The 25,379-nt window shown below is 45.1% G+C and overlaps 1 protein-coding gene across 7 annotated transcripts in view; it reads left to right on the top strand.

Annotated features, from left to right (window-relative positions):
* The window catches only part of COL15A1 (collagen type XV alpha 1 chain), a 328,870-nt gene that overhangs the window by 118,750 nt on the left and 184,741 nt on the right, over positions 1-25,379 (top strand). The window contains exon 1 of one of the 7 annotated variants that reach the window (XM_045005767.1): positions 20,517-20,573. The exons of the other annotated variants lie outside the window; for them this stretch is intronic. The gene's annotated coding sequence lies outside the window, so the exon portion shown is untranslated. Of the gene's footprint in view, positions 1-20,516; positions 20,574-25,379 lie in introns of those variants that run through there. 7 annotated transcript variants of the gene reach the window in all.

The following is a 25,379-nucleotide window of genomic DNA, read 5'->3' as shown; positions in this document are numbered from 1 at the left end:
GGTGCAATCCCAATAAAAAGTGGTTTTAAAAAAGGTTTGAAACTTCAGGCATCACTAATTTGCTTCACATAAGTAGAGACGTCTTAATAATAACTTACATTTATATTCCCAACCACTTCCAAAACAGTTAAAAAACTATGTACAGTACAATCAAGATCTGCTAAAGATCTTGGATGAAACACCAACATTTTCTGGAAATCCCTCTCCCATTACTGAATCCTAGAGATGACAGTTTTTTAAGGAAATTTGCCATTGAAACGATTTGCCCAATCAGGAAAAGAGCCATGCTTTTTAATCAGGTTACATCTTTTAAGAAGGAGCACGCCTATCAAAACACATACAGCTGCAATGACATTACACACACAGTTGTTATATTTATTTTTAATTGGGTGTTCACTGTGGTTTTATTAGCTATTTAACCAACTCACAGCCCTAATTACAAGTTTGTAGGTGAGGGCTCACAAGTGAACACTTCGAATGCCAGCACTCTCAGTGGTGATGAAATTCACCATTGCACATATTAAAAGTGAGGATATGTGCACATCTCCATAGAGTTTTATGGGTGGCAGCTATTACTTTAGATTTGTGCTATAGAGCCATAAAACAGTGAGGAGATTAATTAGTCTGGAGGAGAGCAGAGATGAGAGAACCTACTTTAGGAACTAAAAATATGCAAACAAATAAACCCTACCCATCCCAAACCCAAAGTAGTCTGAGTCCAGAAACAAGTTGTAAATTGATGTGTAGGTACATTCCTTACAACATATTATTTCCAGATGGTTCTCAGAAGGCAGATTGCAACCAAAGACTGGAATTAGACAGAAAGAGAGCACATGAAAGGAAGTTTGTCAGCATATTTCTGTCTTTTTTTGTACCCACTGTTTATTTTGCCTATCTGTTCAACAGTGGCATGGTTCAGATGTTAGATGGTACGTTGTTTCCAGTTTATAAAGACCCTCTTATGTAGTTTAGGACCAAAATCTAAATGGACCCAAACTGGAACCCAGAACTGGAACACACTTATGTTTCAGTTCCAGATTAGTACTTTGCAGCTTGGACAGATCTCTACTTTAAACTGTTATAATCTGGTAGAAAATCATCTCTGAATTGTGATGGCCAACATCTGCTCTTCTAGATAAACACATTCATCTCCCAAGAAGTCCGTGAGCATTGCATATGAATATTTAAAGGCAGAATTTGGCCCTGTGCATGCATGTAATAAACTCACTCCTGTCACTGAAGGGGAGGGGGGAAACCCTGAGCTTTAAAAAAAAACCCCACAATTTTTGTGTGGCCAACCCTGAAGTTTTTTCAGCACAATAAATAGTAACTGTCTTCCAAAGCCTCTTATGGCATGGTAGGTGATTATGAAGCTCAAGCAAGGTGGGGAAGAGAACCCTGATCCTCTGAGTTCTGTTTAGAAGCAGGGATAGGGAGGGAGGTTTATTTACCAGACTGAAAAGAAGAAATGCTATTTTGTAGATTTTATTGTATGTAATGGGGAGTTGCTATACAAAACATAAAATGTAATTCTATTTTAAAGTACATAACCATTTCCTTTTGAAGTTGAATATAGCTAGTAAAGGAAATTAGAAGAAAGAGCCCCCAACTGAAGTGCAAGAATGGGATTAGGGGGCATAACGAAGGAAACAAATGCACAAACTGTGTTTATACTGCTTTAGCTATATGGTTATGAAACTGGTATACTTAAAGAGAAGTAACCCTCTAATGTGGACACAATTATACTGGTATACCAGTTTAAGCACTGACATAGCTTATTCACATACATTTGGGAGAATACACTGGACCAGTGGGAAGCTTTATACTGGTATAACTGCATCCACATTAGGGGGTGTACTGATATAAATATTTTAGTTTAAAAAAAAACAAACCCAACATCTCTAACCAAAACAGTTTTTTTTTATTGTGTATACACCATGCCTAAGTTCCATGTACAGTTCCTGGGTATATGTGCACTTCTAATGAGCCTGATGGGAGCTGGATGGGAGCATCTATGGACAGAATTTGGCCTGAAGTCTCTTGCTTTGCTCTTCTGCAGTAGATGTGTGTGTCTAGCAAAGACAGAATTCTGCCCTAGCATCAGTAGAGTTCAGACATATGCTCAGCTTTTACATTTCTGTTTTACCAGCATGGCAATTCTTACATTCTTTCTTGCAGTGTTTTCCCAACACGACTTCTACATAGTTGTATATGTTTAAATGCATATGTGGAAAACAGCTAATGTTTCTGGTCTCAGTATGATGCAGCTTGATTAAATGTGCTTCAGTTAGGTTGTTCTGCAATTCCACACATTGTTGTTTCTCCAGAGCACCTACCTAAACATACTTTTCATGTGTGACTGCCCATCTGAAGTAGGGCTGTTATGCCCCAGAAGGGTCTGCTTCTGTCAGTTACAACAGGAAATGTCTGTACTGTTTCTTTCACACTGTAGCAGGAAGCCAGGTATCACTGTGCTGGGGAAGGTTCTAGGCTGCAGCGCCACCATAGTGAAGTAATAAAAGAAGCAGAGTTGCTTTTGGGATAATACTGTTTTCCTTATACTAACAAAGTTCCTTGTTCAGTGTGGCAGTGATGCTTTTTGTGATTCCTTCCCGTTGTTGAAATTCATCCTCACTGCACAAGGATCTTTGCAGTCCTGAGCCTCATTTCAGATTTTTATGTGGGTTTAAGGAGTGCAGAGCGAGTGGAGCAGGCTTTTGGCTCCAGAAATAATTTTAGCTCAAATACCCAGTGGAGTATAACAGGATATTTGTAGACAGATTCAGAATGGGAGCCTGTTCAGGAGCAATGGAGACATAAACAGAAGGTCTGGACTGTGGAAGACTGAGGATTGTAGACAAATCTGTTTGGAGCTTGGTGGGATTTGATGTATGCTCTAAGGAAAGAAGAGTAGCACTGGGAAGAGGTAAACTGTCTCCCATGAGATGGTTACAGCTGGATCACTTTCTTATTTAGATGTTCATGCAAAGTAGAAAATTGAGTTTCTACTGGAGTATGCTTAGATTCTGCAGATGCCATTGAAGCTCATGTGAGGAAGTCATCCCTCTTCCCCAGCTTGCTTGTATCCATGGCAATCTAGAAAGCCCCTGCTTCATCCATGACCATCCAATAGCTCTTCCTCCCTTTGATCTTCCCACAACACCCTTCATACTTCATACATTTGATCATCCTATTGCAGCAGCTCTTCTGCCAGTGCTCAGTCCAAGTGTTGCGCTCTTCAGGAGCTCATAGTCCTGGGGCTTGTAGGAGTTTGTTAAAGGCTTGTGGTTTGGGATCAGGGATCAAGGATCTGGTTGAGGGCTACAATCAAATTGGGGAGTTACTGCATAGGTTTCCCTTGCTTTTGTATGAGAGCTGCATAAAAAACATCATGTGGTTTTTTTTTCCTCCCTGCAAACTCCTTGTGATATTTTAAAAATATATGAGTCCCAGTACAGAAAAACAGAATAAAACTATACACAAGTTTGTGTTCTGTTCACATCACAAGCCACTCTGGGTTTGTTTAATTAGAACCACAGTATTAGTCATTGCACAGGGATTAATTTTTACCACAGCACGGAGCCTATCACCAGGGAGACCTATATGACAAAAGTTTCTTCATTTGTTGTAGCTGCTTGTGAGACAAAGTTTTTGTTTTTTTGTTGTATGTGTTTAGGGTTTTTTTAGGGGAGGGAGGTGTCCAGTACTTTGATTGGTGTAGATGAGAAACTCCTCCTAAAGCTGGCCGGTATGCACTTCATTTCCATTAGAAAAGAAGTCTGGTGACGAACTGGCTTCAGAGCTACATTACACAAGGACACAAATGGTTAGTAAGGAATATTTAGGCTGTAAATTAGACACCTAAGATCACAAAACACGTTTGAAGGTGGCTTATGAACTCTGGCAGCAACGTAAAACAACTTTCAACAGTTTTTAGGATGAAGTCATTTCTTCTTCATTTTTACCAGCTGTAAAAATTGGAGACAGCAATCAAGCAATTGGAGAGGAAAGTTTGAGGCTTGATTTGTTGTCCGCAGCACTGAAAGATGTTCAGCAAACTGGCCTGGATTATTTTCCTAATGCAGTCTGGTTTTATAGAAGGGCAATGGTGGTGGCAACGGCTGTGGGGCACCACACAAACAACTACTCCACCTGTAGCCACAGCTGTCAACACTATCACTTTAAACGTTCGTGTGCCTAAGGGCTACGTAACAAATGGAGTTTCACTGAGTCGGACTACAGTTCGCGTAAGGGCTCCTGCAGGGACCATCACTTCCACTGTATCTTCAGGTGCCACTGGAGTTTCTTACGAATCTACTCTGCCAGGTGGAGAAGCAGTAACTAATTTTTCCAGAGAAAAAGCTCTCCTCAGGACTGGAGTTAAAGACAGGAAAGAAAATAAGTCAGGGGAAACAAAAGAAAACAGGTAATACTAGCCGTAAAGTAATAAACTACTATGACAATGAAAATTTCAGTATTGTGTTTTTTTAACACTTCATATGGCAGAAAAATATTAGTGTGTGTATATATATCCTTGGAGAGTACCTGCCAGAGCATATCACACGGGCTTCCGTAATCCTCTTAAAATTGAAATGATACCACACAGAGACAGTTAGAAATAATTGCCATGTGCTTGTAGTATCTTTCCTTGTGCATACCGGAAGTGGATGTTGACAGTAACAAAGCAATATCTATCTTTGCTGTCACACTGATGCAAATGAAAGTCAAGATTTTAGTTCATGATATTGACTTTCACTTTAAGTAGCAGGTCTTTAACTACAGCAAGAAAAAAATCAGGAGACTATCCTCTGAAACTAGACTGTACACCTGCAACTCTGCATGTAAAAGTCTCAAAACTCTTCATGCTGTCTAAATGTATTTGACTTTAGCAAGTAATTGGCAGAGGTACTGACCAAAAAATGCTGTCATAATTGAGGTATTAGTTTTTTTCTTGAATAGATAAGACACCAATTCCCTGATGATTTCCCAACCAAAATAGGGAGAAATCAGAAATCTGTTAATGACTCTCCCATACAGTACAAGGTTGTATGACTATCACACAAATATAGATATGAGCGAAACAATAAAGGGGCATGTTTTCACCTTATAGAGACTTGTGCAGCTAAAACTCCATAGACCAGTTTGAAAATGTAAGGATTAGCAGCATTGAAATGTGTAAATTCCTTTGTTGCAAATTAAAATTTTATGCTGGTAATTAATAAGGCATACTTGGTACTGTCTCCTGGGGATCTTAAGTTAATTGTTATATTCATCCTGTTATATAATATCAGACAGACAGACACGGGAGAGCTGCTTTCAGGAGGAAAGAAAATGAAAACAGGCATTAGAAACCAGCAGGCACAGAAAGTAAATAGACGTATTTTGCTTTTTATTTATTTGTGCTGCGCCCTTGAATTCTGGGCTTAATGGACTTCCCTGAGTCTAAGCTAGCTATCACAGCAAATAGCACAGTGCAGACATGAATACAACACTCTCTCTGAGCACTGGGCCGGAAGGCATTGTCAATATTTATACCCCATTTACCACTAGTAGAAATGGAAATAATAGCAGCTATCTCTATGAAGCTTCGGCAACATCTGTGAATACAGTTAAGTAATTAGTCAGGGACTTGAGGCCAAATTCTCCTCTCAGAATTGACACCAGAACAACTCCTTTGAAATCAAGACAGTTACATGGGTGTGTCAGAAGGAGAATTTGGCCACCAGTCTTGAATCCATTGCCCAAATTCGCGTTCTCCTTCTGATGCAAGTAGTCCCATTGACACAGGAGGTGACCTATTTTACTTTACAGTACCTTGTGCCAGGGCCGCCCAGAGGATTCAGGGGGCCAGGGGCAAAGCAATTTTGGGGGCCCCTTCCATTAAAAAAAAAGTTGCAATATTATAGAATACTATAATCTCGTGGGGGCCTCTGTGGGGTCTGGGGCAAATTGCCCCACTTGCCTCCTCCCCCTCTGGGCGGCCCTACCTTGTGCTTTCCAGTTACATTTTCTGCTACATCCCTTTCATCCAGTTGCTCAATACAGGCATTGTACCAGTTTAGACTCTTTAGACTCGGAAGGTCAAATTCAGTGGTGCTGTGGTAAAGGGTGTAAATCAGACATCCTCAAAAGGATGTGAGTATAAAGAGAATCTGGGTCTAAATCTGAGTCTAAACTGGTGGAATTCACATGCTGAGGGTAAGCAGGTAAATTTTATTATTTTAAACTCCCCTTTGAACCTGGCCCATTGAATCAGGTTGGAGGAAGGTGTGAACATGAGAATCACTGAACCTTAAATATTTAGGTACCTAATTGGAGTTGGACCACTTTGTCTTGTATTATCCCCTCTATCCCAGGTACTGTGGTATTAGAGGTAAATTTAAGCAGCGTTAGTTCTAGTTCTTCAGCTGTGGGATTAATAGCCTGACATGCAAAAAGGTTAAGTTACAGCTGACTATGTCTGTGTGAAATCCTGGCTCCACTGAAGTCAATGGCAGATCTCCCATTGACTTCACTGGGGACAGGATTTCACCCTAGGAGTCTAGGTTAACAATAATTCCTCTACTGTCACGTACCCTCCGACGTCAGCTCTGTTTTCCAGGTGAGAGAGGTGAAGTACAATGAGCCCTGCTATTATTATTTTTTTTATTTGGTTTGGCTAATTTACTGTACTTCCTCCCACCCCGCCTTAAAAATGTAATCTCCTGCCAGGCAGCTGAACAACATAGAAAAAGTTAAAATTAGGGATGCATATCAGAACCAACATTGGGCCCCAAATATTATTTGGATAGAGCTGCTCTCCACCAGCCCAAACCTACATTTTCTCTTCTTTATCCCCTCCCCAGTGTGAAGGGCATCTCTCCTCCTCTCTCCAGTCTTGACAGAGAAGGCCAGCGTGCCATAATCCTCTACCCCTACCATGTATAGGTTCTAGTGGTTAGCACTGGCATCCTCTTCTCATGCATTCTCATGCGTTGCTAGCCCGCTGGCTGGCCCATCACTGCTGTTTTTAGCTGCACTAGCTAGATTAAAACTAGCGTGAGTATGCCAACCTGAGGTGCAATCATACCTCAGATTGCAGCATAGTTATACCCTGAGGGAAGCCTGTGCAAACCTTTTTGTTCTGGGCAGGTCTACACTACGGGGGAAAATCGATATAAGATACGCAACTTCAGCTACGTGAATAACGTAGCTGAAGTATCTTATATCGAATTACCTAAAGGTAATAATTGGAGATATACCAATCTCCTAGAACTGGAAGGGACCTTGAAAGGTCATCAAGTCCAGCCCCCTGCCTTCACTAGCAGGACTAATTTTTGCCCCAGATCCCTAAGTGGCCTCCTCAAGGATTGAACTCACAACCCTGGGTTTAGCAGGCCAATGCTCAAACCACTGAGCTATCCGTCCCCCCTACCATCCTCACGGTGCAGGATCAATGTCTGCGGCTCTCCATGTCGACTCCGCTACCGCCGTTCGGGTTGGTGGAGTTACGGAGTCGACAGGAGCGCGTTCGGGGATCGATATATCACGTCAAGATGAGACGCGATATATCGATCCCCGAGAAATCGATTGCTACCCGCCGATACGGTGGGTAGTGAAGACGTACCCTCTGACTCAGCTGTGGCAAGAAGCCTGAAGAATTGGTATGTGATCCTGGAATCTTTCTCTGGAAGGGGATCTTCACTCTAACTCCCTCTGACCACCCACCCCAAAGACTAGGCAAGGGCTATAGAAGATTCAGTGCCCGAATAGCAGCATTTTTTGTGCTAACAGGCATTCAAAGATTCAGGATTTGCACATCTCTAGAAGAGAGGTATAGGTCGTATTGTCCATTTCTCCCTTCTCCATCTCAGTTTAAACTGCAAGTTGCCAGTTTATGTTGTGTTTTTTGTTCGTTTGTTTTTTTTAGTTTAAAATGGTACTGGGTAAAATTGGAAGGTTTGTTTCTTTTAAAATAAACAAATAATTTTTTTGGTTGTTTCAAAACTGTTAGCATAAAGAAAGGGGTGCAAGGAGCGACACTGCAAAATTGGTCCTGTACTTTCCTGCTCCTCTGAATGGTCCATGTTCATCACAGCTTGTCTAGGGTACTCAGGGCCGGCTCCAGACCCCAGCGCGTCAAGCGCGCGCTTGGGGCGGCATTTTGCCGGGAGGGCGGCAGGCAGCTCCGGCGGACCTCCCGCAGGCATGACTGCGGAGGGTTCGCTGGTCCCGCGGCTCCGGTGGACCTCCCGCAGGCGTGCCTGCGGATGCTCCACCGGAGCCGCGGGACCAGCGCACCCTCCTCAGGCACGTCTTCAAGAGGTCCCCCGGAGCCGCGGGACCGGCGACTGGCAGTGCGCCCCCTGCAGCATGCCGCCGTGCTTGGAGCGGCCAAATTCCTAGAGCCGCCCCTGAGGGTACTGGCTTCTTTTTTGCTTGTGTATATAGAAATAGTGTGTGATAGCATACTCGACCTTATTTTTAAACATCAGTTAGCATATATAAGTGCCTGGAGTTGTTTCTGCTTTGGGGGCAGGGGAGTCTCTGATGCTTCTTTACTCCTCCTTATCCCAGAGGTGAGAAATTCCACTGGTTCAAGATGGTAGCTGGGCAATGTAAAAAAGAGATTTTTTTTTTTTTGGTCAGACCTCTTATATCTAATTTCATGATAAATTTTCCTACAATGGCTGTAGTATTCTTGGAATAAATTCAAGAAATTAAGTGACTAAGGCAAAATTCTGTATAGGAATTAGCTTTTAATGAAATTACTGTAATTCCACACATTTCATTTTCAATGCAAACATCTTACAAAGTAAACCGTTAAAATTTTCACAGAGCTTCATATCAAAACTCATATCTAAAACCAAAATCTCACTTATTCTTTTAATTATTTTTCTTAAAACATCTGTATTAATTTAGTGGCTAAATGGAACCCATTTAAAGTAACAATCTGGAATGAAAACTTTCTTTTGTTCTTTGCCTGACAGCTTGTACTTTCATTATTTTGAAACTATGCAGGCAATCTAGATCACATGTTCAGAAGGATTAATAAAAAGCCCTTCTATAGAGTCAAAGGGATTAGCCTCTGCCTTAATGTATTGTGGTCTCTGTAAATTTAAAGAAAGGAAACGCTGTAATTATTGTATATGACAAATCGTACACAAGAATGTGATAGCAACTGATTTAGGGACCGTTTCAATAGAAACTCCATCCAATTTGTTGTTTAAGGGCATTCAAATTCCCCTAAATTTTTTTGTTACAGGGTTGGTACAAGATTATACATCACTAAAGCTAATAAGGGTTTGTATAATAAAATTGGACTTTATATAATTAAAATTAATAGGTGTTGTATCAATCAGGCAAGGTACTAACAAGCTTCAACAGGACTTTATTTTTACAGTGGAAACCTCTTTGCCAAGTTGCTGCTACACCCTATGTAACCCTCACTCTGCCTCCTCAACTCCTCCCCACTCCTTCCTGTTTCCTGTCCTTTCAGACTCCCAACAGCCAGTGCTCCCAGTTCTAATCATTACAAGCACATCTAAACACCACAATAGGCCTGTTTTCCTTCCTATTTGGTACAGTAGGTTTTTTACTCTTATGGGGTAAATTAATTATGTGTTTATCTGTTGGTCTTTCTAGGTATTTATGTAGCGCTCATCATTATGGTATTTGAGTTGTGGGTGCATTTGTGACCATAATGATTACATATAGCTAAGTTTTGGTTTATAAGCTATTTGTTGTTACAAATTGTAAGAAAGACTGAATATTAAAAGAAATGTGAGTTGCTGGATAACATGGAAGTTGCTGTTGTTGGAATATACTTAATCCTGCCTCAGCAGGTGGGGATGGAGATCACCTCTCAAGGTCACTTCCAGCCCCACATTTCTATGACTCTATGAACATGCATTTTCTTTCATGAGCAGACAATCAGTTTTGAGTCACACTGAAGCTTAGTGCTAGAGTTGCCAGGTGTCTAGTTTTTGACTGGAACACCCGGTGGAAAAGGGACCCTGGCAGTTCCGGTCAGTGATGCAGCGGGGCCCCAGGCTAAGGCAGGCTCCCTGCTTGCCCTGACTCCCTGCAGCTCCCGGAAGCGGCCGTCAGGTCCCTGTGGCCCCAGGGCACATGGGCGGCCAGGAAGTCTTTACATGCTGCCCCCACCCTGAGTGCCGACTCTGCAGCTCCCATTGGCTAGGAACAGCGACTAATGGGAGCTATGGGGGTGTCGCCTGCAGGTGTGAGGGCAGCGCATGGAGCCTTCCTGGCTGCCCATGCACCTAGGGGCTGCAGGGACCTGGCGGCCACTTCCTGGGAGCCGCGGTAAATGCCGCCAGGACCCCGCACCCCCTTGTGCACCCCAACCTCCTGCCCCATCCCGGAGTTCCCTCCTGCACCCATACTCCCTCCTGGAGCCTGCACCCCCCCACACCCAACCCCCCTGCCCCAGTCTTGAGCCCCCTCTTGCATCCTCAGCGGGAACCCTCACCTCCCTGCATCCCAACCTCCTGCCCCAGCCAGAGCCCTCTCCCGCACCCCAAACCTCTCATCCCTGGCCCCACCCAAGAGCCGGCACCCCCAGCCAGAGCCCTCACCCCCCTCCTGCACCCCAACCCCCTGCCCACAGCTGGTGAAAGTGAGTGAGGGTGAGGGAGAGCGAGCAACGGAGGGAGGTGGGGATGGAGTGAGCGGGGGTGGGGCCTCAGAGAAGGGGTGGGACAGTGGCAGGACCTCGGGGTGGGATGTTCAGTTTTGTACGATTAGAAAGTTGGTAACCCTACTTGGTCCATGCTTATATAGCAGGGGTTCTCAAACTAGGGGTTGGGACCTCTCAGGGGGTCGTGAGGTTATTACATGGGGGGTCGTGAGCTGTCAGCCTCCACCCCAAACCCTGCTTTTCCTCTAGCATTTATAATGGTGTTAAATATATAAAAATGTGTTTTTTAATTTATAAGCATTCAGAGGCTTGCTATGTGAAAGGGGTCACCAGTACAAAAATTTGAGAACCACTGTTTTATAGTGCCTGGTATTGCTCCCACTGAATTGTATTCGTGTTTTGCCATTGGCTTCCATGGCTGGAGGATCAGGCCCATAGTCTGTTAAGCTCTGAATAGCTACACAGGTTTTCAGCTACATAGTTTTGTAGATTAAGGTTGTTATGAATCCACTTTTCTATGGATTTGGATAACATTTATTGTCTATTCCATATATCAGATACCAGCTACAATAATTGAATTATACACTGAAAGTTGTATAATCTTGACTGATTCCTCACAAAATGCCTCATTTGCCTCTCTGTACAAAATAACCCCCTATATTATTTAGGTTGTATAGTCAAGTTCTTGAAAGTTTGGGAATGTCAGTTTTACAGTTGCCCTTATGCATCTTTCCTGTGCGTTGACCGAGACATGTGTCCTGTGGGTGGGAAATAGTATGGGATCATGTAATTTAAAGACTGTATCATGTGTGAACAAAAGCAAATTCTGGTAGATTCAGACTGGAAATAGGGCATAAATGTTTAACGGAGAGAGTAATTAACCACTGGAACAATTTACCAAGAGTCATGGTGGATTCTCCATCATTGACAACTTTGAAATCACGACGAATGGCTGTTTTTCTAAAAGCTCTGCTCTAGGAATTATTTTTGGGGAAGCTTTAGAGGAGGTCAGACTAGATGATTATAATGGTGCCTTCTGGCCTTAGAATCTCTGAACCTGTATGCAGCTGTAACTCTGCCCATATCCTGAACCATAGGCTGGATTTGAACTCTAAACCTTTAGCACTGCAGTTTACCACGTGAGCTATGGAACCAACTACATTAGGTAGCAGCAAAGGAAGACTGTTAACCCAAAGAGGGGGAAACGGGCCTCTGGTGTCATGTCCATGCGGTTAAAAAGGGGAACACAGCCTGGCCCATATTTCCCTTTCCCCACCCTCAGGAAGTGGAGGGCTTCTGCCCCATGTCTGTCACCTCATAGGATGGAATGGGAAGCTGTGGCTGTCTGCTGGGACTAGGAGGTATGCATAGGTAGGAATCTGGCCCTGCTGTTCCCTTCACCACAGCTGCTCCCAGGCATTCCCAGTGCAGTATTTGCTGCTCCTGCTGCTACTCTGGTGATGGCATGGGCTCAGCTCTTTAAAATATTTGTCTTCAGTTATTTCTTGAGGAACTCAAGCAAGAAAAGGGATATATGACAATATTTAACAGTTCATAACTCAGCTAAACCTAAACAGAATTTCAGGGGACAAAGCAAAGGCACTACTCCAGCCTGAGGGTACTCTCCACAGGAAATTTTAAAACCCTGCTGCAAACAGTGGAGATGGTAGAGCTTCTAAAAAAAATCGCAGTAATCTGTTATAATGGTAAGTGTTAGGCAACCTAAATATAGAGGTCAATAACAGTTCTCGCCGTAATAAGCAGTCTATCTGGAAAAGAACATTACACAGAATATCTTAGATAACTGTTAAATGGTTTTGATATAAAGCATTCAAGAGAGCTATAGCACATTAAAGGCTAGATTGTGCCATTTATGCCACAGCCCCGCCTCGAGGGTGCTCTAGAGCTACGTTGTCCCAGGAAAATATGGGGGAGAGATTGTGACTCATGTAGGGCCAATCTCTTGTGGGGCTGCTCTGTGCAGTCAGTGTGGGTAGCATTAGTGCTATTTGACTCTGAGCTGAAAGCGGTGTTGTAATAGAGGACACAAGTCACAATATAACTTGTTCATACTCAGTGTAGCTGAATAGCTCAGGTTTTTGTTTTTTTGTTTGCTTATTTTTTGGTGTGGGAATTCCTGAGCACAGATAAATTGTTGGAGACATGATGGTAATGCTGAAATCTCTACAGCTTACCTTACAAGATAGTTCTTCAAGGCCTCAACAATTTCTTTCATGTATAGGCATTTCTACACTGCTCATCACTGAGCATCTGAATACCGGACTTTGCCACATGCAGTGTGTTAGCAGATTGGTATTCAAATCCACAGCGAAGAAAACTGGAGAGACATGGTGGGTGAGGTAAATAAGCTTTTGAGCTACACGGAGCTCTCTTTCAGATCCGGGAAAGGTACTCAGAGTGTGACAGCTGAAACAAATTGTTAAGCATCGGTAGCTAACACATATGCTAAGGGACCATTCTAGGGGAAGTGTCTTGTTAATCTTTCAGATGTAAGCCAAAAAAAAGGGGTGGTTAGTGGGTTACATATTGTTGTAATAAGCCATAAAACCAGTGTCTTGATTAAGTCCATGATTTTTAGTATTTAGCAAAGTTATGAATTTAAGCTCCCAAACTCATCTTTTGCAGGTATTGTGCAGTTTTCCTTTGAAACTGAGAGGTCAGATATGGAGTGATCCGTTTGTGAGAAGTAATATAGTGTGGTACGATGTTTTTTGTCTTATCATTTTTCTGTGTGAGCTTGTTTGAGATCATAGTGATTGTCTGTCTGGTGTCACCTACGTAGTTGTTGTTGGGGCATTTAGTGCACTGGATGAGGTACACCGTATGTTGTGATAGGCATGCCTAGGACCTATGGATCTTGAGAGGTGTGTTGTGGGGCGTGTCGATCATTGTAGCAGTGGAGATATGTTTACAGGTTTTATGTCTGGTGCTGCTTAAAGTTGGATGTGTCCTGCTCTGCTGGGAGCTTTCTTTTGCAGATGAGTGTCGCAAGTTTTGGAGGGTTCAGGAAAGATTTTTTTCCCCCCCAGGATGTGGTCCCCATCAAGTATGGGCTGTAGTTGTATTAACTACTTATGTTGAATAATCTGGTCCACCTTGTACTTAGCTCTGACACTTTTAGGATCTTTCCCAGATGTGAAGAAGAGCTCTGTGTAGCTCCAAAGCTTGTCTCTTTCACCAACAGAAGTTTGGTCCAATTACCTCACACATCTTGTCACTCTTCTCTTGGGACCAACATGGCTACCACAACACTGCAAGCAGAGAAGAATACTGGCAGAACCCATATATTTTTTCATCACATAAATGTAACAACTGGAAAACCCAGTTCCACCTGCTCATTATCTTCCAGCGAGCCTAATTCCACTTGTGAGCTGTAGAGTTTGACAACAGTGCAAAAGGAATGTTGGAAAAAGGCTGACCGCTTTCTGGCTGATGGCAATCAAGAGGGCCACAGAGATTGTTTTAACAACGTGTTGTTAGTGCAGAGCATGATCAGGACACCCCAAACTGACACATTAGTCACTGAAAACTCTCATTGTTAATAGCATTGTTCTGGAGCACTATGTCAACACTTTCCTTGGCAACCTGCCATTTAGAGAGCATGTTCAGAAAAGCATTTGATGGCAGTCCTGAATGCAAAATGAGAAAACCCTCCCAAAAGAGAATCACCATTCTGCCTCTGAAACACTTGCTGGTTCAGTAGTAGTTATTGAGATCAAGAAAAGACTAGGTTATGTGACTCCAGATCAATGTTTCTGCTGTAAAATCAACACCAATAATGAGTTTTCAACATCATTTCACTCTGGAAGTAAACTTGGTGACATGGCTCAGGGATTCACAGGGAGCCTGCATTCCAAAATATTTCCTTCAGGATAATATCGATTTCATTAGTCTCTGGAGAATATTTCTCCCTCGCCCCCATGGTCTCTTCTGGGCCGAACACTTTGTAGTTCTCAATGAGGCACTAGGACAAGATTTTGAAAATTAGGGGCCTAACGGGGCCAAACATTGAATAGTGCTGAACAATCAAAATAATAATTGTATTGATAAAGCACATTCTGCTCTGAAAAAAACAGAACAAAAATAATAAAAACAATTTCTCCTTCCTTTATAAAAGAACACCTCGATCTCAACAAAATTAGAGACCAGAGGGGTGAACAAAACAACAGTAGCGCTGATTTCAAAACAGCTCTGCAAAAAAAATTTTAAGGTGTTTTTTTAAAAAGTGGGGCAAGATTAAATAAGCCCAGTTTCAGGAGGGAGCAAATGTGGCTACCAAGGCAGAAGCTCAATCTCCTACTGATTTCACACACAATGGTGGAACCCCAAACAGTGGGTGGCATGTGAGTGCAAATAAACATCGGGAGGACACTCGAGGAGATCTCGAATATAACCGATCAATAGGAACTGCTGCGTGCTGAGCACCCAGGAAAATGAGGTCAGTTATTCAGGTGCATAAGTACAGATTTAGGAAACTAATCTCAGGCTCCAATTTTGAAGCCCTTCTTTGGAATTTAAAAGAAATCCTGAAAATGCCCCTCCTTGTGCATTAGCCCTTTTGAGGGTTGCTTTATAAATATCAGGATGCCTGACTTCTTATGGCTGTTGTGGAATATCTAGGTATTATGTTGTCATGATAAATGTCACCATTCTAAAAGCTACACTATGACTGGGTCTGGTTCCCATCCTACAGATAATTCCCTTAAATATCCTACACAGAGCTCTGTGCCACTCTTAGGGTATGTCTACACTACGAGATTATTCCAATTTTACAGAAATCGTTTTTAAAAACATTGTATAAAGTCAAGTGCACGTGGCCACACTAAGCGCGTTAATTCGGCGGTGTGCGTCCATGTACCGAGGCTAGTGTCGATTTCTGGAGCGTTGTACTGTGGGTAGCTATCCCATAGCTATCCCATAGTTCCCGCAGTCTCCCCCACCCATTGGAATTCTGGGTTGAGATCCCAGTGCCTGATGGGGCAAAAAACATTGTCACGGGTGGTTCTGGGTACAGCCTCACCCCTCCCTCCATGCAAGTAGCAGACAACCGTTTCGCGCCTTTTTCCCTGGGTGAACTGTGCAGATGCCATAGCACGGCAAGCATGGACCCTGCTCAGCTCAAGACAGCAATCATGGACGTTGTAAACTGTTATATCCTTGGGGCAGCCGGTGTAGGAAGCAATCAGTTGAGGCCAGAGAGCAGACAGCTACCAAAACCTCCATTTTATTTACAGAAACAGAGAGCTCACTCAGCCGGTTGAAACCGGCTGAGCTATCCCTTAATAGTCTAACTCAGTTGCCATAGTAACAAAACCCATGACAACCAAATACACAACATATTCCTCCCCCCCAATAAGAACATCCCCTAAATAAAACACACACTAAACTAGAGAAGGAGGGTAGACTGCCTCCATTCCCGGCTAAACCCTGGGGATTATTTTGCCCCATAACCGTGGGTTCGCCCTAACTAAAGATCCAGCCGATGAGGAGGCCTTCTGTCTCTAGGTGGATTACGGCGAACTTCTGGTGTTGTTGCACCCAAAAGTACTAGGGGCTCAGGGTCCGCAGCACAAATAGGTGAGGAGGTGGTATCAGCTCGTGCTGGGCAAAGGGGTATCTCAGCTGCCGGCAGTAATAGAGGAGAACAGTCAGGAACAGGTGACTCATGATTCGGTGTCTCACCAGGAGGGGTGAAGTCAGACCCCTCAACTGCAGATGGGTCCTGAAGACTGGCATGACCTGGCAACAGCTGATCTACATGTCGCCGCCAGGTAAGATTCTCTGCAGTCCGGACTGTATAGGAAACAGGTCCTGTTTGAGTGATGACTGTGGCCGGGACCCATTTAGCTCTGGAAGTATAATTCCGAGCCAAAACTGGCTGCCCTGGGCTAAAGGTTCGGTCTTTTGCTCTGGGTGCCCGTCTGATTACTTGATATTGCTGTTGATGTTGCACAGTTTGTCTGAGTTCAGAAGGTTTCAGCAGATCAAAGCAAGTGCGCAGCTGTCGTCCCATCATTAGAAAGGCTGGGGAAGCCTGGGTCGTAGCATGAGGTGTGTTTCTATAGGAAAGTAAGAAGGTATCCAGACGCTTTTGAATGGAGTGTTGTCCCTTTGCTGATTTCAAAGCGTTTTTCATTGTCTGCACAAATCTTTCAGCTAATCCGTTGGTGGACGGATGATATGGTGCTGACGTGATGTGGTGTATCCCATTTGCCTTCATAAAATTTTGAAACTCCTGAGAGACGAACTGCGGTCCGTTGTCGCTCACAAGTTGTTCTGGCAGACCAAAACGACTAAAGAGTCCTCGTAGTTTTTGGATAGTACTCTCTGCAGTAGTGGACTGCATTATAGAGACTTCTGGCCATTTAGAATGGGCATCTACTGCCACCAAGAACATGCTTTCTTCAAGGGGGCCAGCAAAGTCAACGTGAATACGTTGCCACGGGTTTTCAGGCCAGTCCCATGGGTGTAGGGGTGCCCACTGGGGTGCATTTCTTACACTCTGACATGACATACAAGCTTTTGCCTTCTCTTCAATAGCACTGTCCAATCTAGGCCACCAAAAATAGCTTCGTGCAATTTCCTTCATGCGCACTATTCCACAGTGACCGGAATGTAGCTGTTCTAACATCTGTGATCTCAGGGGTGGTGGAATAATGACACGCCTCCCCCACAACAAACAACCAGATTGGACCGATAACTCCGTCCGCCTGGACATGTAGGGAACAAGGTCGGGTGAGACCGGAGAGGTTTGTCGAGATTTTCCATGCATCACCAGGTCCATAACTTGGGATAATACTGGGTCAACGCGGGTTGCCTTCTTTATCTGAGTAGCAGTGATGGGTGTATTCTCTACCTGTTCAAAGTAGAAGATTTCCTTTTGGGCACTATCTTGATGTTTGACCGGTAAAGGCAACCTGGAGAGGCCATCTGCATTGCCGTGCAGAGTGGATTTCCGATATTTGATTTCATATGTGTGTGCAGAAAGTATCAATGCCCAATGTTGCATACGACTAGCAGCTAATGGGGGAATGCCTGTGTAGGGTCCAAAAATTGATGTCAGAGGTCGATGGTCTGTAAGAAGAGTAAACTTTTGCCCAAACAGGTACTGATGAAACTTCCTAATTCCAAAAACAATTCCTAATGCCTCACGTTCGATTTGGGCGTAGTTAGTTTCTGCTTTGCTTAGAGAGCGTGAAGCAAAAGCAATAGGTCTTTCTTCTCCCGAAGGCATAATGTGTGACACGACCGCTCCCACTCCATAAGGGGAAGCATCGCAGGCCAATTGCAGGGGTAAGGATGGATCAAAGTGCGTTAGAACTTCAGAATTTAACAATGCATCCTTAGCTTTGTTAAATGCAACATCACAGGCTTCAGTCCACTTCCAGGTCTTGTTCTGCCCAAGGAGCTCATAAAGTGGTTTTAGCAGTGTGGCTAACTGTGAAATGAACTTTCCATAATAGTTCAGTAGTCCTAGAAATGAGCGTAGCTGGCTTACATTTCGAGGTGGGGGAGCCTCCACAATAGCTTTAACTTTTGCAGGGGCCTTATGAAGACCTGCAGAATCGATGATGTGTCCCAAATATTCAACAGAGGGCTTGAAGAATTCACACTTGTCTTTGCGAACTCGTAGGCCATACTCTTCCAGTCTTTGTAGGGTAGCCTCTAAATTCTTTAAGTGATCCTCTTCATTTCTTCCAGTGACCAGGATATCATCCAGATAGCACTGAACTCCTGACAAGCCACACAAGATCTGGTCCATAGCCCTCTGGAACAGGGCGGGAGCCGATGTGATTCCGAAGGGTAGGCGACAGTATCGATAAAGCCCCTTATGAGTCACAATAGTCAACAGCTCTTGGGACTTTTCATTGACGTGCATCTGTAAATATGCTTGACTCAGATCAATCTTACTGAACTTTTGTCCCCCAGCCAGGCCTGCGAAGAGGTCATCGATGCGGGGAAGCGGGTATTGCTCTGCACACAACACTGGGTTGACAGTGACTTTAAAATCACCGCAAATCCGGAGAGAGCCATCTTTCTTCACGATTGGAACGATAGGAGTGGCCCATGAGCTATGGGTAACTGGTATTAGGACTCCATTGGTGACCAGGCGCTCCAGGTCTGCTTCAACTTTTGGCCTGATGGCATATGGCACAGTTCGGGCTTTCAGATATTTTGGTGGACTGCCAGGTTTAATGTTCAATGTCACAGTGATTCCCTTCATACTTCCCAAATCATCTCCAAAAACAGCAGCATGTTTCCTTAGTATAGGGGTTAGACTGGTTTCTTCTTTAGTCATCCGGTGCACTTCTGCCCAGTTCAGCTGAATCTTCCCAAGCCAAGACCTACCCATTAAGGCTGGGTAGTCACCTCTCACCACAAACAGTGGCAATTTAGCCGCCTGTCCATTGAGCTCCACCTTAACATCAATAGTGCCCAACATGGGCACAGCTTCACCTGTATACGTCTTCAGAACAGTTTTTGTTGCCTTAAGCGGAAGATGCTGTAGCTTTTCCTTATACACAGTCTCAGGAACCAGCGAGACAGCTGCACCGGTGTCTAGTTCCATGCGTATAGGTTTGCCCTCCAATAAGGGGGTTACCCAGTATTCATGTGAGCCCGCTGCCAAAGACAAAACATGCAGTGGCACTTCCTCTTGTGAGGAGGTGTCACCTTGATCATCCTGGGTCTGCTTTAGGGTACGCAAGGTTCCTCTTTTTGTCGGCCAGACCACAGGCCTCTTTTTCTTTTGTTTACAGGCATACTCAATGTGTCCCTTTTTGCCACAGTGTCGACACACCAGGTCCTTACACCAGCATTCTGATGCCTGGTGACCCAGCTTACCACAGCGGTAACATTCTTGACTCTGCACCGTTTTGTGGGTCAGTTCTTGTGACACTTTTTGCACCCTAGGGGATGCACCGATGTATTGTGCCTCCCTTGTAGCCAGTTCCATGGAGACAGCAATATCAACAGCCTTCTGTAATGTAGCTGAGCCTCTGTCAGTAGGCGCTTCAGTATAGCTTCACTGCAGAGGCCACACACTAACCTGTCACGCAGGGCATCATTTAACATCTCTTTAAATTCACAGTGTTCTGCTAGCTTTTTTAAAATGGCTACAAATTGTACAACTGTTTCATCTTCCTTTTGGTCTCTTTTGTGGAACCTATATCTTTCAACAATCACCAGTGGTTTTGGGGAGAAATGAGACCCCAGGATTTCCACAATGTCACTGTAAGATTTAGTCTCAGGCTTAACAGGGTGTAGTAAGCTGCGTAGCAGAGAGTAGGTTTTAGCCCCTACAACAGTTAAGAATATTGGCACCTTCTTCGCTTCTGTAATGTCATTTGCAATACCAAAAAGCTCAAAACGCTCAGTATACACATGCCACTGCTCTGTATTCTCATCAAAAGGCTCCAGGGGCCTGGTCAGAGTAGCCATGATTTTTAATTTCACTTTCACAGTCAGTGCAAACAAGCAGCTTTTTTCCTTTGTTTGGTCTTTACCTTGACTTCTACTTCCTTCTGTTACTGGAGCAGCACCAGGATCCCACCCTCGTCGCCAGTGTTATATCCTTGGGGCAGCCGGTGTAGGAAGCAATCACTTGAGGCCAGAGAGCAGACAGCTACCAAAACCTCCATTTTATTTACAGAAACAGAGAGCTCACTCAGCCGGTTGAAACCGGCTGAGCTATCCCTTAATAGTCTAACTCAGTTGCCATAGTAACAAAACCCATGACAACCAAATACACAACATAAACACCTCATGCATTCTCGTGCAGTCAATGCTGAACCAGGACCTGCAAAACCAGTTGAGGAGGAGGCGGCCACGGCAGCGCGGCGATGAGAGTGATGAGGACATGGACACAGAATTCTCTCAAACCACGGGCCTCTGCGCTTTGGAGATCATACTGGTAATGGGGTTGGTTCTAGCCATTGAATGCCGATTTTGGGCCCGGGAAACAAGCACAGACTGGTGGGACTGCATAGTGTTGCAGCTGTGGGACGATTCCCAGTGGCTGCGAAACTTTCGCATGCGTAAGGGCACTTTCATGGAACTTTGACTTGTTTTCCCCTGCCCTGAAACGCCAGAATACCAAGATGAGAGCAGCCCTCACAGTTGAGAAGCGAGTGGTGATAGCCCTCTGGAAGCTTGCAACGCCAGACAGCTACCAGTCAGTCGGGAATCAATTTGGAGTGGGCAAATCTACTGTGGGGGCTGCTGTGATGCAAGTAGCCAAAGCAATCATTAAGCTGCTGCTACGAAAGGTTGTAACTCTGGGAAATGTGCAGGTCATAGTGGATGGCTTTGCTGCAATGGGATTCCCTAACTGTGGTGGGGTGATAGATGGAACCCATATCCCTATCTTGGCACCGGAGCACCAGGGCACCCAGTACATAAACCGAAAGGGGTACTTTTCCATGGTGCTGCAAGCACTGGTGGATCACAAGGGTCGTTTCACCAACATCCACGTGGGATGGCCGGGAAAGGTTTATGATGCTCGCGTCTTCAGGAACACTACTCTGTTTAAATGGCTGCAGCAAGGGAATTACTTCCCAGACCAGAAATTAACAGTTGGGGATGTTGAAATGCCTGTAGTTATCCTGGGGGGTCCAACCTACCCATTGATGCCATGGCTCATGAAGCCATACACAGGCAGCCTGGACAGTAGTCAGGAGTTGTTCAACTACAGGCTGAGCAAGTGCAGAATGGTGGTAGAATGTGCCTTTGGCCGTTTAAAGGCACGCTGGCGCACATTACTGACTGGCTCAGATCTCAGCCAAACCAATGTCCCCATTGTTATTGGTGCTCCACAATCTCTGTGAGAGTAAGGGGGAGACCTTTATGGCGGGGTGGGAGGCTGAGGCAAATCACCTGGCCACTGATTACGCACAGCCAGACACCAGGGCGATTAAAAGAGCACACCAGGAAGTGGTGCGCATCAGAGAAGCTTTGAAAACCAGTTTCATCACTGGCCAGGGTACGGTGTGACTGTTGTTTGTTTCTCCTTGATGAAACCTCCCTCCCCCTTGATTGACTCATTCCCTGTAAGCCACCCACCCTCCCCCTTCGATTACCGCTTGCTTCCTAAGGAAATAAAATCACTCTAGTTTAAAAATCATGTATTCTTTATTAATTAATTATAAAAAGAGGGCAAGAACTGATAAGGTAGCCCGGATAGGGTTAGGGAGGAGGATAGGAGGGAAGGAAAAGGCCACTAAAATTTTTTCAAAATAATGACAGCCTTTTGGTTGGGCTGTCCACTGGGGTGGAATGGGCGGGTGCATGGAGCCTCCTCCCATGCGTTCTTAGTCGTCTGGTGGGTGAGGAGGCTAAGGAACATGGTGAGGGGGGAGGGCAGTTATACAGGGGCTGCAGCAGCACTCTGTGATCCTACTGCCATTCCTGAAGCTCCACCATACGCCAGAGCATGTCCGTTTGATCACGCAGCAGCCCCAGAGTTGCATCCCGACACCTCAGATCTTCCTGCCACCACCTCTCATCTCGAGCGTCTTTCCTCTCCTCACATTTGTCCCTCCTATCCTCACGTTGGTCCCTCCTGTCCTCACGGTCACTGGCATATTTCCTGTACTTTGATACCACGTCCTTCCACTCATTCAGATGAGCTCTTTCATTGCGGGTCACTTCCATGATTTCTGAGAACATTTTGTCTCGCGTCTTTTTTTTCCGCCACCTTATCTGAGATAGCCTTCGGGATGGAGGAGGGAGACTTGAAAAATTTGCAGCTGCAGGAGGGAGGGAAAAAAGGGAGAGAAGTATTTAAAAAGATACATTTTACAGAACAATGGTTATACTCTTTCACGGTGAACAACACTATTCACCTTACATAGCACATGTGATCTCACTACAAGGTCGCATTTTGCATCTTAATATTGAGTGTCTGCGGCTTTGGTGTTAGAGATCACAGACGCAGGTCCGGGCATCAGAATTCGGCTTGCATGCGGCCATGGGAAGCCATTGTCTTTCGGCTTCTGCAGCCTTCATATATCCAGCGCCCTCCTTTCCCAAATAGCAAGCAAAGCCCGTTGAGTGCTGCTTCTTTCCTGTTAATGTGCAGCACCAGAACCGCCCCCATCCAATTCTCTGGGATGATCACTTTACCCCTCTCCCCACCGCGTGGCTGGTATCATGGAAGATCGCTGCTAGCCACCCTCCCCACCACCGCATGGCTGGTAGCAGGGAAGATCCCAGCTATCCAAACACGAAAAAGCCCAGCACCAATCACCTCCCCCTTCCCCCTGCTTGGCTAAATGCAGGGAAGGATTTCTTTTAAGCCACAGGCAAACAGCCCAACCATCTCTGTCCCCTTAATTAAATTCCTGAATTTCAACCAGGTTACCATGAACGATATCACTCTCCTGAGGATAACACAGCGAGATAAAGAACGGATGTTGCTTGAATGCCAGCAAACACCAGGACCATATGCAGCTAGGCTTTGTCATGCAATGATACCAGATTACTTGCTACATGCATGGCGTGGTCAAGTGTCCTACCATGGAGGACGGAATAAGGTTGCGCTGCCCAGAAACCTTCTGCAAAGGCTTTTGGAGTACCTCCAGGAGAGCTTCATGGAGATGTCTCTGGAGGATTTCCGCTCCATCCCCAGACATGTTAACAGACTTTTCCAGTAACTTTACTGGCCGTGAATGCATCCCAAGTCCTCAGGGCAAATTAATCATTAAAAAACGCTTGCTTTTAAACCATGTTTTATATTTACAAGGTACACTCACCAGATGTCCCTTCCATGGCTTCATTGTCTGGGATAGTGGCTTGGGAAGGCTGGGAGGGTAATTCCGTCAGGGTGAGAAAAAGCTCCTGGCTGTTGGGGAGAACGGAGTGCTGTGTGCTCTCTGCAAGCTCGTCCTCCTCTTCCTCCTCCTCATCTTCCCCGTCCGCAGAATCCTCAGGCATGGCTGAGATTACCACCCCCACCTCAGAATTCACGGACAGGGGTGGGGTAGTGGTGGCGGACCCCCCTAGAATTGCATGCAGCTCAGCATAGAAGAGACATGTTTTTGGCCCTGCCCCGGACCTTCCGTTTGCTTCTTTGGTTTTCTGGTAGGCTTGTCTGAGCTCCTTAACTTTCACACGGCACTGTACTGAGTCCCTGGTGTGGCCTCTCTGCATCATGGCCTTGGAAATTTTTTCAAATGTTTTTTCATTTCGTATTTTGGAATGGAGTTCTGTTAGCACGGAATCCTCTCCTCATACAGCGATCAGATCCAGTACCTCCCGTGCAGTCCATGCTGGAGCTCTTTTTCGATTCTCAGGAGACTGCATTGTTACCTGTGCTGATGAGCTCTGCGTGGTCACCTGTGCTGGTGAGCTCTCCATGCTGGCCAAACAAGAAATGAAATTCAAAAGTTCGCGGGGCTTTTCCTGTCTACCTGGCCAGTGCATCTGAGTTCAGATTGCTGTCCAGAGCGGTCACAATGGTGCACTGTGGGATACCGCCCAGAGGCCAATACCATTGAATTGCGGTCACACTAATCCTAATCCGACATGGCAATACCGATTTCAGCGCTACTCCCCTCGTAAGGGAGGAGTACAGAAATCGGTTTTAAGAGCCCTTTATATCGATATAAAGGGCTTTGTTGTGTGGACGGGTGCAGGGTTAAATTGGTTTAACGCTGCTAAATTCGTAGGGTAGGGTAGACCAGGCCTTAGCTGCCAATGTGGCCTTCAGACATAAGGAGGTGAGACATTGCAGTATGCAGGGCCAAAGATGAGTTGATTAAACTCTCATTTTAAAAGCTTTGGTTTTAAATAGGGGTGTCAGAATGGCACATCAGCTCCAATGGGCTTAAATGATGGTGTAAAGTGGGCTGGATATCTAAATTGTAGCCTTTTTCCTTGCAAAAGCAGACCTCATGTGGTGGGTATTATAGACCAGGGGAGGCTAAGCTAACCCAAGCTGTGGCCCCTCCCATGCTCTGCCCCAAGGCCCCGTCCTTGCTCCCTCTCTCCCCTGAAGCAGGAGGGGCTCAGCTTCGGCCAATGGCCTAAAGCTTGGGGCTTGGGCCCGTTGGTGGCCAGGGGCTGGAGTGGCCAGCGGCGGCTTGGGCTTGCCTGCTCGGTGGTTCAGGGTGACTGGGGCGGGTGAGCCGGTGCTCCTCCAGCTGTGGGAGAGGAGGGTAGCTTGGGGCTCTGGTGGGGGGTGGAGCCTCAGGAGGAAGGGGCATGGCTGTCAGGCTAGCCTCCCCGCCGGGTGGGGGAGGGGTTTCACACGCCGCCCATGGCAGATCTCAAAAATGTAAGCTAATTCCTAGAGAGATCTGTCAATGAATTCATCTGACATACTGTTTGCAAATTCAGACTTCTTTAAAAAAAAGGGGTTGTCACTATGTCTAGAAAACATTTCTAACGCTTTTTGGCAGATCCTTTATTTAGAATGGGAAGTGGGAGACAAAGTTTAAATCGATTAGATTAGTTTGATTGATGGAAGGACTCTTCCTTGCCACACCCCAAATCCCTCATAAACTTGTTGCTGGCCATGTGACCCCTCTTCTGCTACCTTCTGAGACAGACACTTACTTCCCTGGGACCTTAAGAAGTAGTTTGGCTTCCTACCGTCCATGTGAATTTCCATATTCTCTAATTTTTTGGGTTTCCCGTAAGGCTAACCTTAACACCAAATTTCCTGGCCTTTGCTTCCCTTCCCACGAACAGTAGTGTTTATGTGTGAACTCTTCCTCTT

This window comes from Mauremys mutica, chromosome 2 (genome assembly GCF_020497125.1).
Source record: "Mauremys mutica isolate MM-2020 ecotype Southern chromosome 2, ASM2049712v1, whole genome shotgun sequence".
Lineage (NCBI taxonomy): Eukaryota > Metazoa > Chordata > Testudines > Geoemydidae > Mauremys > Mauremys mutica.
Note: the sequence above shows the minus strand (reverse complement) of the source record. Positions and strands in the feature narration are given on the sequence as shown.